Consider the following 14,665-nt stretch of genomic DNA (forward strand, 5'->3'; position numbering starts at 1 on the left):
TGTTAAATTAATACACTTTAAATACACGTCCCTTAACTCTTTTTTAATACAGCTGTCTTACTATGATAAACTGCTTCAGAAAAAGACAGGTTCACACACAATCTGAGGATGTGGCAACCTAATCATCTATACTTCTACTTCCACTATTTTTTCTTTTAGATAGAGAACAGTTGCATCATTGACCTAACTAGAAATTCAGTTATTAGAGAATATTGTTTCTCTTTCAAAAGAGTACCCTATATAATGACCACATGCCAAAGTCGCTGGGTGATTCTCAGACAACCATGTTTTTTAAGACAACCATCTATCTCCAGGGGAATTCAGCTCAGGCTTCTCTCTTTCCAGTGTAATGACTTACAGCAGAAACATAGGGTGTTTCTTACATTCAACATCCGTATAGTCTGCTCTCCTCAAAGAAAAAAAGGCCCCAGCATCTGCAAATTCTTTGTTTTAAAACATGGTTGCCAGCTTTGATCAAAGCTGCACAAACAGGTCAAAGTAGCACAGTGCTCTGTACAAATTAGAGCATTTCACTTGTAACACTTCATTTTTTATTAGTCACTCAATCATATTTAAAAAGTCAAAGCCTGACGTGAAAAGGATTTTTAAAACACACTTTTTTTTTAATATTATTCTATGTATATCATTGTTTCCTCCAGAAATTTCCATTATCAAATAATTTCTCTTCAAATAATATTTAGAAATTATCTTCTGTTAAGCATGCTTTTTTCCTAAGGTATGTAACAACAGAAAAAAATAGTTAAGATTATGGCAAAATATTTTTAAATTACATTATTTCATGTCATTATTTTAAAGGACATTAATAAATTCATTATTTCAAGATGCTTCCTTACCACTAACTGCCATCTCCATTTTGAGTATATTGCATGTACAATTCTAGCAAATCAATAATACAGGTCTTCCCATTTAAAAGCCCACAAAGAAACTATATTAATTTTTATTGGAAAAAAGCAATATACATGAACTGCATAGTTATTGGATTGTTGTTTAGGAAGTGTAGCATAGATAACTTTTTGTATGCCACAAGTTTTAACCAAGTTTATAGCATTTTAAACTCAACAAGAAAACACTTTACATGAAAATATTTCAGCCAATTCTATTGAAAACATCCTCCAGCTCCTATGTGGATTATTTCTCAAAATAAAAGTGTATATCTCATGCTGTCTCATTAATAACATTAAAGAGTTGCTAACTGCATTGCAGATCGAAAGTAAATTTTGTTGATGCTTTGCAAGTAAAGGTCTCAGTGTTTATGCTGCTAATAAATTTATGAAGTGTAAAAACATTTTGGTAGATAATAACAATACTTTTTTATATTAGAAGCAACTTGCAACTCATGTCATTCCTTCTGGAAGGAAAAATGGGGGGAGAAGTCATTTCTATGCAGAGCTATTTCAGCACTTTCTGTGTTCTCAGAAAAGGTTACATAGATTACTTGCAAGCTGTGCCTGTGATGGAAATGGTTGCAAGGACTTACCTTGCGGACTGAGTTTATGTAACATTTTCTTATAGCTAGGTCTTAGAAGAATAAAAAAGGAGCTAAAGAATATTCTCTTTCCTTCAAGTGACAAATTGTCTTTGTGCCCTGCCTAGTCTTTTAGTTCTTAGTAATGTTTCTTAAACATTTTTATTTTAAATAGCAGACATACACTACCTCAAATGTGTTAATTTATGTCCTATCTTTGTCTTATCTCTCTTCCTGCCTCCTATTCCCATTTTCTTGAGGCAAAAAAGACAGAGTCTAAGAAATACTTCTGTATCTGTAACAGTAGCCAAAACAATCATCAGAAGGATGGAACAATACAGAAGGAAGGTAGAAAACACTTTAGAAATTTTCAGAGATCTCTTACATTGTATAGATATGCTAAAGAACATATCCTCATGTTCTCTTGAGGATGTTCTCATCATGTTCTCATGTGTCCTCATGTTCTGGGATGTGATGCAGGATCCACCACGTGCCAGGTACCTGAATCAGTGAATAAATGTACAAAACTCCACAATGCAGAAGGCGTGCTGTACAGAACCAGACCTAATGGTAAATCCAGCTGTCTCAAAGGCTGGCTTACAGACATGGGAAAAGGATTTATACAGAGTCTAGGCGGTAACAGCGGCTCCAGATTCTTCCCCAAATGTATCAGCCCCAGAACAACATTACAGTGTGCATGCTGCTAGACATCTTGTGGACAGCATATTAAAAAGAAAAGTTCTTGATGCTTAGTATGAAGCATAGCCATTAAAACAAAGGTGCTAAACTGCGTGCAATAAATTTCAGCCCCCATAGTTAACTCTCCACCCCAATCTCTCTGCTGGGAACAAAGCTCTTCAGTCAGTTCTCATCACAGCTTTAGGTCCACTGCTGGTTACACACTGCAGGCTATCTTCTACCCCACAAAGATGCAGTCAGTTATAATGCCAACACAAAATGTGATTTTTTTTTTGTCCCACAAAGCTGGGAAGACAGAGCCGGAGGCATATGTGTGAAAAACTTTCTCTCTTCTCCAAGTGATAACTTCTAGACACTTGCAACACCAGCAATTTAAATGTGCCCAGCCCATATGGCACAGACCAGCCTATGTTCATACTACCAAGCACTCTCAGCCTCCAAAGCAGAGTGGCCACATGCAAACTGCCAGTCGGGAATGGTCGTGGTCCCTGCCAGTTCCTGGACTGTGCCTAGAAGCTGTTGTGAGAATACCAGCTATCCCAGCCCAAACAGTACCAGGAACGACTCTAACAATTAAGCAGTTTAGATGACCAAGCTGCAGTGCTCAGGGAATATTCCCTGGCATTAAATGAGGCCATTTTATTTACTTGTACAGATACAGCCTCAGTTTGTTACGAGAAAAAAAGCATCAACTCCAGGTTAATAAAATAAGGAGCAAAAGACAACGTTCTAATCTCTTTTGCTCTCTCTTTCAACCGAACATGCCAATGACATTCAGTTGTAGAGAGCTACTTACATTCATAATAAATGGAATAGAAAAAGATTACATTCCATATACTGTAACAAGCAATAAATTTATGCAAATGACATGCAGTAGGATGTGAGACAATAAAAGCATTGTGCTGTACCAGAGTCAAACACACAGAAATGATGTAAAGGAGGACAATGTGAAGAGCTGGAAGCAAATTCCTACAATTCTCTTTAATCTTTGTGTTTTCAGACTAAATGTATCTTTAAGGCATTGACAGTTCTTTTGAGTTTCTGCTGAATTCCAGTTTAAGTTAAAAATATCAAAAGCTACTTAAGCCCAAGTTTTGAATTATCTCATTCTCCATATATAGGAATCAAGAAGGTTGCTCATTTTCTGAACACGAGCTGAAAATTCAGTGTCAATTTCTTGGTTTAGAGTTATAAGTCACATTAAAAATAACTAAAAGATATAACGATATTAGCTGTCAAAAAATTTAACGGAAAAAGTAACAGCCTCGGATTGCGGACTAGAACATTTCCCAATCATTACAGAAGTGAGATGATTTTTGGCTTTAAAATGCTAACTAGCTCCACTAGCCCTTTCACTTGATTGAAATTTAAAAGTAAGTGCTGGAATATGAGAAAAACTCACTGCTTCAATGATAAATTCATATCAATTCTATCTCTAGATCTGTAACATGATTCTACCCTTTTTTCCTATTTCGAAGAACCTATGAGAAATTCTCTTGGTTCTAATCAAAATCAAAAGGAAAAATCACAAAAAAGAAAAAAGAAAAAAAAAGATAAAAGCAAGTAGGTTCCACATTTTGTTTAGTTAATGAAAAGGTCAATAAATTCAGAAACTCAAACATTTCAAAGCAGAACTTGGTTCTATTAGGAAACAGGTTACAAAATGCAGCAAGAAAAAAAGAAAATCAGTCATTCGTGAACTACTCTGGCCGCTACCTTCAGTCATTAAGAAACAGGATGCAACTAAAAGCATCAAAATAAGTTTGACTGGCAAAGAAAATGGCCTTAGAGCGGTGTCACTTATTAGGGCAGCATGATGACTTCATGCATGACATGCATGATGCAGGATAACCTGAGTTACCCACCATCACCATCAGCAATAACATTGCCCATGTACAAGAAGGTCCTACAGATAGTGTGTGAGAGGGAGTGCAGAAGTCCAAAGCCCAAGTGAGGCAAGCCCAAGCCTGTGGGTCACAACACCAACAGCTAAAGAAGCACTTTTCTGTTCTGCAGATGGAATTTGTAGAGGCACCTCTCCTGCCCCAAAGGGATATGTGCTTTCAGGGCACTACATAAGGAAGCTCTTTTGATCATACTTCCAAGCACTCAGGTTACATTTATTGGTCATGTGGCAAAATGATTATTGTGGTCTTTACTGTGAAGGTCATAGACCGCTCCGATAGGGCTTGCTTCAAAAGACTGGGAATCATTGCCCTGAGAGATTTTTGGCTTTTAAAGTCCATCAGGAAACCTTATTCTTCCACAATGAGGATAACAAAAAGTATTACCCATGAAGCTTTCAACATTGTTGTTCTAGCCAAAAAAAAGTTTATCTATTCCTAAGTCTACACGCAGTTACTCAAATCCATTTTCTGCTATCATAACAGAACACACTCAGCAAAACCTAACACAAGATAAGACATGTCTCCTTCTGTTCTGTTCTCCTTCAAAGCAATTGGTTCTTTCCCGGATGCTTTGCTGAAGCCCAATTTAAACATACCTTGAAAGATCTTTTACTAAAATTAACAGATCTGGGCAAAACTTGCAAAACATTTACGGTCTTGGAAAACTCAAGCTACCAAAACAAAAGGCATAAAGCAGTCTTGCACCAGTAATTTGAGCTCCTTTTCTTTTTAGTCATATTCCAAATGAAACAAAATCCTTAAGACGTGGACAGTTCTTTTTCAAAACCACACATGAAGTACAAATATAACTTCCCTGAAAGTATGCCTACTTTAAATTGAGTAAATAATCCCCCGCAATTTTCTATCTCTGCTTCTCCAATGCTAACTAGGGAAGGCTTTCCTTACCCACTGATGTCAAGCTACTCACCTCTGTCTATGAAATAATAATAAAATAAAAAAAATGTATAAATATAAAGAAAATGAGGTAAGCCAAATTAATTAATGCTGGGCTGGATCCTCACAGTTCCTTAGATTCATTTTTCAGACCTGATGTTTTATACGTAAGTCTGTCACATGGGATGACGCACCTACTCTTTAGAGACTGCCTCTTTTTATCGTAAGAAAATCTGCCAAAAATACTGTAAAGGCACACAGTATCGATGATACAATCCAGGTATACACTCTTAAAGATGTATGTGTGTGGAGGAGAGGGATGTCTGAAAATTCAGAATGGAAAACACTTGCAACAACAGTAGAGCAAAAGTTGAGACCTATCTTAAAGTTAATAGATGTAATTTGAAAGCAAGTCAATTCTTACAGGCACAAAAAAAAACCAAACAAAAAAGAGGAAAACATTCATTGCCATTCAGCATCCCAGGAATATAACCTATCCAGCAAGGATTGATTCAAATGGTCCATTCCAAAACTTACTAATCAACTATTTCACATGACAGTGATATAGTCTGGTAAGACTTCAAAATACATTTGCCAATCTAAGATACAGAACGTCATCTCCCCTGCTTCAGCTGAGAATGTCCTGACACTATAACACTGAAGTTATAAAGAGTGAGAACCTATCTATAACAGCATGTACATCTGGGGGTAAGGAACCCTAAACTGACATTCAGAATTTTAATTTTGGTGTGCTGAGGCTACAGTAAATGTTTCTAGACTGAATTAATTTTATTAATCTTCACTCTTTCTTATGTAATTTAGGAGCACTGCCAACAGAATCTACTTTAGCAGAAAAGCCACAACTGAACAGAGATGTTAATTTTGCTTTTTACATATGAGCTCTCAAGGGCAGACTTTTTGTTGATTAAAAACAAAACAGAATTGGGAGTCAACATGCAGGTGCTCAGATCCAGCCAAAAGGATGATTCATTCAGTTTGTGTTCAAGGCCACACACACATCTCTCTGAGGTATATCATCTCAGTTAACAGAAAAATATAAAAGTTAGCTACTAGTGAAGATAAATAAATAAAGCAAGCACAAATCTATAAAAAAAGACAAGGGCTGTTTTTTGCTATAATATAAAGGAGCAATTGGGATTCATACCAAACACTTTAATAAGCAGTCATACAGGACACATGCATATTATTTAGGTTTTTCAGACTTTAGCTACTTACGCATGCAAAATCCAATCTCATGGCTGTAACATGTCAGAAACATGGCACATTTTCAGAAATAAACAAAACGGCCGTGTTGAGCTTGATCACAGCTGCTGCAATAAACATATCTCACTATTCAATGCTAGCACAGTCCTGCCCAACAAATTCTTTCATAAGCCAGCTGCCTGCTAAAACAAAAAAAAATCCCAAACCCATAAAATAAAATCCCCAAAACTGGCCCAGTCTCCTACCAAAAGTCTATCAGCATCCTTCCATCCAGTGACTACAGAACTCGCAGACCGATACGATCTTGGAGACTTAGTTGAAGTTCAGACTAACTTTTCAGTAGTTTCAGTTCCCAGAAGACCAGTCTAACTGAAGCTATTCACACAACATGGCTAAGATGGAAGAAAAACCACTCCAGGTTAAAAACTAATCTTGGAACAATCTGCTACCTTGGAAGCACCATGAATATGACTTCCCATTCTGTGCCCAGCCATGCTGTGGAAATACTTGCAGATGAACAAGGGAACTTGTTTGCAAAGCAGAAAGCGTAGGGAATGGTCCTCATTTTAGATTAAAAGAAGAAAAAAAATATCACTACTTCATGAGCATGGAGGAAAGACTGTGGTGTGATTACACAGAGGAATTTAAACTGTGAATGTTCATCTGCAAGTAAGAAAGAACAACCAACATCTGCATACAGCTTACCTACATAACAGATTTTCTTTTTTAAATACATCTCCATCACTAGAAGGTAATTTAAAAAATAATCATCCTTCCAAATAACCATATGCTGTCAAGTTACTTCAGAAAGTTTGCAGGTCACAAGTACCAAGTTTTTGTTTTTACTTGTAAGGCACGCAAAAAATCACAAGGTTTATAGAAGTAATGCAGATTGTGAATGTGCAGGTTCACTGCAACATGCACAATAACTGGCAACACAAAGAACTTGTTATTCTCTTTTTCTTCTAAGTTGCTGACTGTGCTTACAGATCCTCCCAATATTATTTAGCGAATTATACTGCCTGCCTATTGTAAAGAACGTGCTCTGTTTATCTAGTAAGCAACGATCAGTGCCTATCAGGGAAACAGAATGAGTGTGTATGAACATTAGCAGATTGAACAGTCGGAAAACATCTCATTTAATTGTTTGTGAAACAGTTTATTGATTTCCCTCAACTTGTTAACAGTATTCAGCTTAATCCTTTCCTTTCCTGTTTAGGCTTCATATTTGAAATGCATCTGTATTAAATTATAGTCGCATATGAATGTATATGACTATATAATTATTTCTATCAATTAACTCAATGCCTCAGTTATTTAAAACTAATTTTTGCCTCCTCAAATTACAATGTTTTTAATGTTATGCATGGTAAATTGAAAATCAACTTGATTCTTTTTTGTCTTCCAATAAAGCCTGCTTTGAAGTTTGCAATTATTCACTATAATTCCCAGAAAAGTTTTCTGCAAAGAACTCTTGGTATAGCCAGAAAGAATGACCTTATTCGATCATGAACAGAACACAGCAGCTGTATTGCTGGCAAAGATATATAGCATGCACTCATGGTAGTTTCCCTCCCTCCATCATAATCCATTATATACTGATCCAATTATTGCACAAAAAGCCTTTTTCTTATAGCACGCTCTCCTTTTCACTTCTGTCTCACTCTGGGTTGGAGAAAAAAATGCTGTGCATGGAATGCTTACTGCTTTTCAAATATTTCATGTGAAAATGCCATTTACACCCACAGCCACTGCTGCCTCCTTTTTCTCCCTCCTTTTACACCAACACAAGGCTTGGGACGGGGGGAAGAGAGAGAAAGAGAGAACAAATTGAAGGATTTTTCAAGATATTTAAATTAGAGCTTTATTACATTAAAATTTTTAGAATTAAGCGCATATGCCAGATAACAGATTTTGAATTTATCTTGAGAATTCAGAAGACAATTAAAAACTTGAATCTCACAGGAAATGTATGGAGGCATGGAAGTGTCACAAACTCAGCTTAGGAAGGAACGCTCTCTCAGTTAAAGTTCTTCAGAAGTGTGACTATGTTTGCATTAAAAAAAAAAAAAAAGGAGCAAGTACAGTGACTTAGTCTGAGGAAGGGTTGAAAAGTATGTTGCAATGTTTCACTTCCAAACAATACCGTTGTGTAACTTTTCTAAATTTTTTCAATTAACATGTAAAACAAACAAACAAACAAACCCCTCCAAAAACAAAACAAAAAACCTAGTGCCATATTGAAGATCTTGCATATTAAAACAAACATATCTGTTTCTTCTTCTATTTGCTTTTCAGTTACAGCTTTACAGTTCTGACAGAGAGGTAAGAAAATCAGCTGCCCGTCTGTCCCTTTCCCCAACTACTTTTCTTAGCTGGAAGTAGTATAAAACCCAACTATGCTGGGAAGTCAAATGTGATGAAAAGCCATTATGGTACTTTTAAAACAAATAAGAAATGGAAAAATCTGTTTACAGGAGTCATGTGCGTTCATTCACATGAGCCATCAGTAACCCCCATTTCTGCCTTCAGAGTACAGAATAAAACCCAATCCTCCCAACGAATATTTTTATAAACAAAGATAGAAACAATTAGATAACGTGTTTGAATGGAAAGGAGTTCTTCCTAGCACGCATTTGCAATGGACAGACAGACAGGCAAAGAGAACCTTTGTCACTTGTTACATAAAGTTTAGAAATAAACAAACAACCTTTAATTTAACACACTGTCTTGCTTTTGAACAGTCTTGTAAAACCCTCAATGGTTCAAATGCACACTGGAAGTGCACCAAAAAAAGAATCAATTATTCTTTCACTTACATTAGTAAGCCAGTGCTGAAGAATGGGGGGCTGGGGAGGTGAGAAGGTCAAGAAATTAGGAGCAGTTACTGACATTTAAAATAAGACTTGTTTTCATACCATTACTGCTTTCTCACTGTAAAACCATCCCGATTCATTAAAATCATACTTTTCACAGGTGACACATCACAGTGCAACCTCCACATACAGGGAAATCCATACAAAATCTTGAACCTCTATGCAGTCTCATATTTCTTAGATTTACCTCATAAACAGTTATCTTTTTGTTTGGTCATGGCCTTTTTGGCCAAGTGGTTTTATGATTGCGTCTTAGAAGGTCCAATGAGGGTCACAGCATTAATGAAAGTGATAATATTCAGAAAGACACTGAAGGAATATTCATACCTGCATAAACCTAATACATTATGCCAAACCAAAATAAAATGCTTATCAAGTCAAGCCCAGAAGTGTGAAATTCCTTGATCAATATGAATATAATTTATTTCATTCTTTTGAAAGTCTGAGGTAAAAATTCTAAAGTCTAAATTATTATTTCCCTGATAAACATTATCATCTCCACTTAACTGTTGCACTGAGGTACAAAAACTAAGCTTGAGACCTACAAAAAGTGCTTCAAGAAAACCCAGTCCGAGATTTGGATCCCACTGTAATCAGTGCAAGTTGGGTTCTTAAGCACTTTTCTGGATTTCACTATCTCTACCATTCAAAGCCTATTAGTCATGGGATGTATTCCTCTTATCAAAAGGAACAGATTGCTACACATCAGCTATCTATGGCAACCACTGTGTGTAAATACCTGCTTGTACATCCTGTGGGTCAGTCTGCCCACCGCGGTTACTGTGCACGCACAATGACCGGATGGGTAGGATGGCTGGAGGGAAGCTGAGGACTGAAGCTACAACAACCAGCTAGAAGAATACTTAATGCTCGCATGTGTTCCTGTAGTCTTAAGAATACTCTTGTGCAGAACGCTCTTAAGATTTTGTTTAACTGCGCTGGCATTAGATCAAGCTGAATTTTTTTTTTCCAGTAGGATTTAAATGGGCATTTACTTAAGTTCTGCAACTGCTTTAAGAATTTTCCTTAGCTTGGTGGAGCTAAAACAGACTCGAGGAAAGATTCATTAAGAGCTATTTCAGGTTTTACAAAGGAAACTCAAAAGATTGAAACAGACTGTTCTACACCAGACAAAAATTTAAATTTAAATAAGTTTCAATTTAGATGTTTGTTTGTGGGACAACTATAAAGTTCTCAAAGCACCTACATATTAACTATCATATTCAAACAGCAGAATGAACCAGCAAGCCTGAATCTGCCTATAAAGATTATAACCCTAAATATCATTACAATAACATTATCACACATTATTTTTACTGCAAAATGGAAATATGCCATGAATCTCTATTACAGGATAATCCCATAGTTACACAATGGCCAAAGAGTGATGGATTTCCAACATCGTCTTTGGAAAACAATCCTGAACTACACACAGCTTCCTGAAGACATCTGTGGAGGAAAGGGGCGGGGGGAGAAGGAAGCAATAATCACTTTTACACAAAATGTTTCCCTTTACTAAAGAAGATTTTGTATAGTACCAAACTCATCTCCCAAGAAAGCCTTAATACAAGAATGCAGAGAGACATGGTGAAACTACTTCATTGTATGCAAGTGGTAAAGCCCAGGTGCAGACATTCAGCATTCTCCCTCTGTGAGGCTAAATTAGTTCTGCAGCAATACAGCGCAGTGAAAAATGAACAGTTTGTCTCAAAAATGGCAGGAAAAGGAACATCACCAGAAGCATTACAGTTTCTTGTGGGTTTTTTTGTTTGTTTGGTTTTTGGTTGGTTTTGGTTTTCCCTTTTGGGTGGTTTGGTTTTTTTGGTTTTTTTTTTTGTTTGTTTGTTTTTCTTTTTTTTTTTTTTTTCTTTTAAGAGTATAACTATATCTTGAAGCGATGGTTTGGAAAAACATTCCCTGGTTTATAACCACGGAAAATGCATGTAACAAATTGCAGAGTTAAAATCAGAAAAACCATGCATGACCTTTTTCTCTTAAAAGCCTATAGTCTTTTAGGATTTCATTTGTTTCTCATTTCATATTTTGCCCATCGAATGTTCTGTTCCTGTCCTGAATTAATATTTACCTGTTCTTTCTCTGGTCCCCCACAATTTTCTGATACTCGGTTTCCTTCTCTCTGCCATGTAGCCCTAGTTCAATCTCTTAGAAGGATTTAGCACATCTGTTTCCTTTCCTCTTTCCTTTAGTGGCTGGTAGCTCTGGTTGATTTAGCTGGTGACTCTTCTCTCAGGGTATTTCTTTTTTCCTCTATTCTGTTTATGCACCAACAAATCCACTTAGAAAAAAAAAATGTCTTTAAAAAGAGAAGGTAGACTCCCCTTTGGAAATAATTGTACATCTGTGAAAACAGATGAAAACCTCAGCTTAATATCAACGCGAAGTATTCAACTGCCCAGTGAGAAAACAAAACCAACAGGCCCAAGGACCTCAAACTGGCCACCTAAAAACCAGAGGTCACATTATAAAATGTGGCATTCAGCTTATTTGGAAAATGAACATAATATTTGCACAGCTGAACTATTTAAAAAATCTTACATTTTCTAAAGAATTTATATAACTTCTAAAGGAAGACTAAGAATTTAGACCACTACTATTAGACTTCTAAATTAAGCTTGTAAATTACTGGATCATCATTAGAAACACTGTATAGCTTCATATTTCACCACGGTTAGGAGAGAAATAAAGAAAACAGAACTCTGCCTCATATTCAGTTCCTCAAATGTTTTAAATGAGAGAATAATCTTGAATAATGGTCGAAGACTATCTACTTGTACCTGAAACCATCTTCTGAAACCAACCAGTATCCAACAAGTTATCTCTAATAAGAAGCCTACTTCCCAGACATCGACAGGGATAGGTTCTTCTTTCAGTAGTCAAAAATCAGTTTTGTTTTTAATTTAACAAACTTTCCTCTTTTCAGAGATATGAGACGGCTTACATTATTTATGTAATGCCAACGAAGAAAGCTTGTATATATCGTGATGAGAGAATTATTTTTTAAATTCAGCCCTAAAAAATATGTACACAATAACACTTCTTAAAAATAATTTATATTTTTGACTCTGTTTGTGCCAGCTTTTTGAAGGGAAAAGCACTTCCAGTTTCAGTGCCACTGAAGGGAAAAAAAAAAAAAAAAAAAAAAGAGTAAAACCATATCATCTATCACATGGACACTGCAGATTTTACTAATTTGGTTCAGTTTCTCTTCAGTGTACTGTATTGCAAGGTCTGCTCTCCTCAAATTAAAGTGAAAAAATACCTTAACATACATTTTTTAATTAAAAAAAGGCAATAGAAGAAATATTAACATAAATGTATTAAAAAAAAAAACCAAAACCAACAAACAAACAAGGTGGGCAACATGTATTCCCATTTTGGCAAATAGAAGTAGAATGCAGATGGCAGAGAAAGCACAATTTTTATAAACAGAACAATAAATCTGAACTTTTCATCCGATCATTTGAAAGTACTTACACATGTGTGACTTAAGCCTGTCACAAGTACCTGTGAAGTATCAAAATATATAGGGGATAAAATGCATTGTGGGTAGTCATCTCTGGAATGCAAGGGACCAGAACCTGAAGCGAGCAATGTTAACATCCAGAAGGAACTGTAGGAATTATTCAGAGAAGCAGATTTGTATCTTTAAAATCATATTTTTACCCAAACACTACGATTTGCAGCCCTCTCACTATTGTTTTACTGTCACAGAATCCTTAACAACAGAAGAAACTGTTAGGACTTCATTTTTATGTGTCCCTCCAGAGGACAAAAAAAAAGGACAATTTACTAAAAGACAGCATTCTACTAAAATGAACCTGAAGGCAGATACGTTAATCTACTTTTCATTCTCAACCAATACACCAGTCATGTATGATAACAGTTGGCAGGACATCTTCAAGGAAAAAGTAATCCAAGGTCAGCTCATGAAAGAAAGCTTTTACTGGATGACAGTGTTACCAAACCTCCTTTGGCTGCCGATCGCATTGTTGCTGTAAGGAAGCTTAGAAACTTCAAGCTCAGCATTGAAGTAATGATTCAAAACATGGAATTAGTACAATAAACTTCATTCATACAGTGTAAGGGGGCAGACAAATGCACGAAAGCATGGTAAGATTGCAGTATTCCAGCAGCCCTCTTCTCAAGGACATTTAAAGTATGCTTTCCTGGTTCTACAATCACCAAGACAGGTAAAAAGCCCAAGAAATTCACTCAAGATGCCAGGCTTTTCAAAGCACCAGTCCATCTTTAAACTTTTCCTAACTCATGAAAGAGGTCGGTCAGAGGCTCAAGAACCCAATGGTTAGATGAAGCAGCACTGGACGTCCTTTCAACCAGCATCAGGCACGAGTAAGGAAACTATGGCCCATTACTTAATTTTCTATGGGCAGTGTTTCCCCTTCTGTGTTTTTATTGGATAAAACTGTGTTGTACGATAACACATGACTCGCCACAGCGTCTGAAATACCTACTCAGCCCCAGCAAGGAAGCTGCACTGTTTATACTGCATTTTACATTCTTTTTCAATTGCACTTGTATTTAATAAAGACAAGAACAAAAAATTACACTTTGTAGCCAATATTGGTATTTTCCATTTGTATTTTCCATTTCCATCTGATAATTTTTCATACCGAGTAGAGATAAAGCTGACTTGGCAGACTATATTTATCAACATTTCATCTGCTAAACCATTTCAGCTAGAAAGCCAAGCATATTGTCAACAGTTCTAAGAAGCACGCTTCTAAGTGTATTATGGGAAAAACTCATGAAGAACATAAAATTCAAATAAGCAAATTAGATAATATAAAGGGGGGGAAAAAACCCAAAACCCAACAGTTCAACATTTAAAGATTTGTTATTTGTAATCCCTAAAATGGAAGTTTATCTAGTGCCGAGTACTTCAGAAAGACAACTTTCTTTTTTAATACACATTTCCCGAGTTCCCAAAACGTCTTCCACACTGCAACAAGCAGGAAATGTAGTACAATCAAAAATTTGATCTATTTTTCTGGTAATTGTCAAATTTGATAGTTTTACAAATATTGACTCCCAGAAGTAAAACGATCCTGTGCTCATCACCACCAGAAATACATATTTCACAGGACTATCTCAGTCTTAAGTGATACTTTCCATGAAAAACAACGCAATTATACAGGTTGCAATTTCAGGAACAATTGTACTGACAACAAACGGAAATGAAATAAGATACAATTCTGAAGACAAAAGAGCAGTAAAAACTTATTTTAATGCCGACATATGTGACTGTATGCAAGCATAGAGAAATCTTTGGATAGCTTTGCCACGCACGCTATTTATTTGTAGTAGATTTAATAATTCCTTCTTTATTAACAAAAATTTGCAGTTGTACCCTATTTTAATACTGAATCCTTCAACTTACTTGCTTAATCAATCAAACCTTGGATCTTCAAACTAGGAGGAGTCTCTATTAGGTATAAGAGGTTTCTGATACTTTAGCATGAGAAAGTGCTCAGAACAATACACTATAAGTAAAATTTACTACTGTTAAAGATGTGATTACTTCACTGTTAATCCTTTCA

General features: G+C 36.0%; 1 protein-coding gene across 1 annotated transcript in view; it reads right to left on the reverse strand.

Annotated features, from left to right (window-relative positions):
- STARD9 (StAR related lipid transfer domain containing 9) overlaps positions 1 to 14,665 on the reverse strand; it is a 123,038-nt gene that overhangs the window by 82,044 nt on the left and 26,329 nt on the right. The window lies entirely within an intron of this gene.

Source organism: Calonectris borealis, chromosome 5 (assembly GCF_964195595.1).
Source record: "Calonectris borealis chromosome 5, bCalBor7.hap1.2, whole genome shotgun sequence".
Classification (NCBI taxonomy): Eukaryota; Metazoa; Chordata; class Aves; order Procellariiformes; family Procellariidae; genus Calonectris; species Calonectris borealis.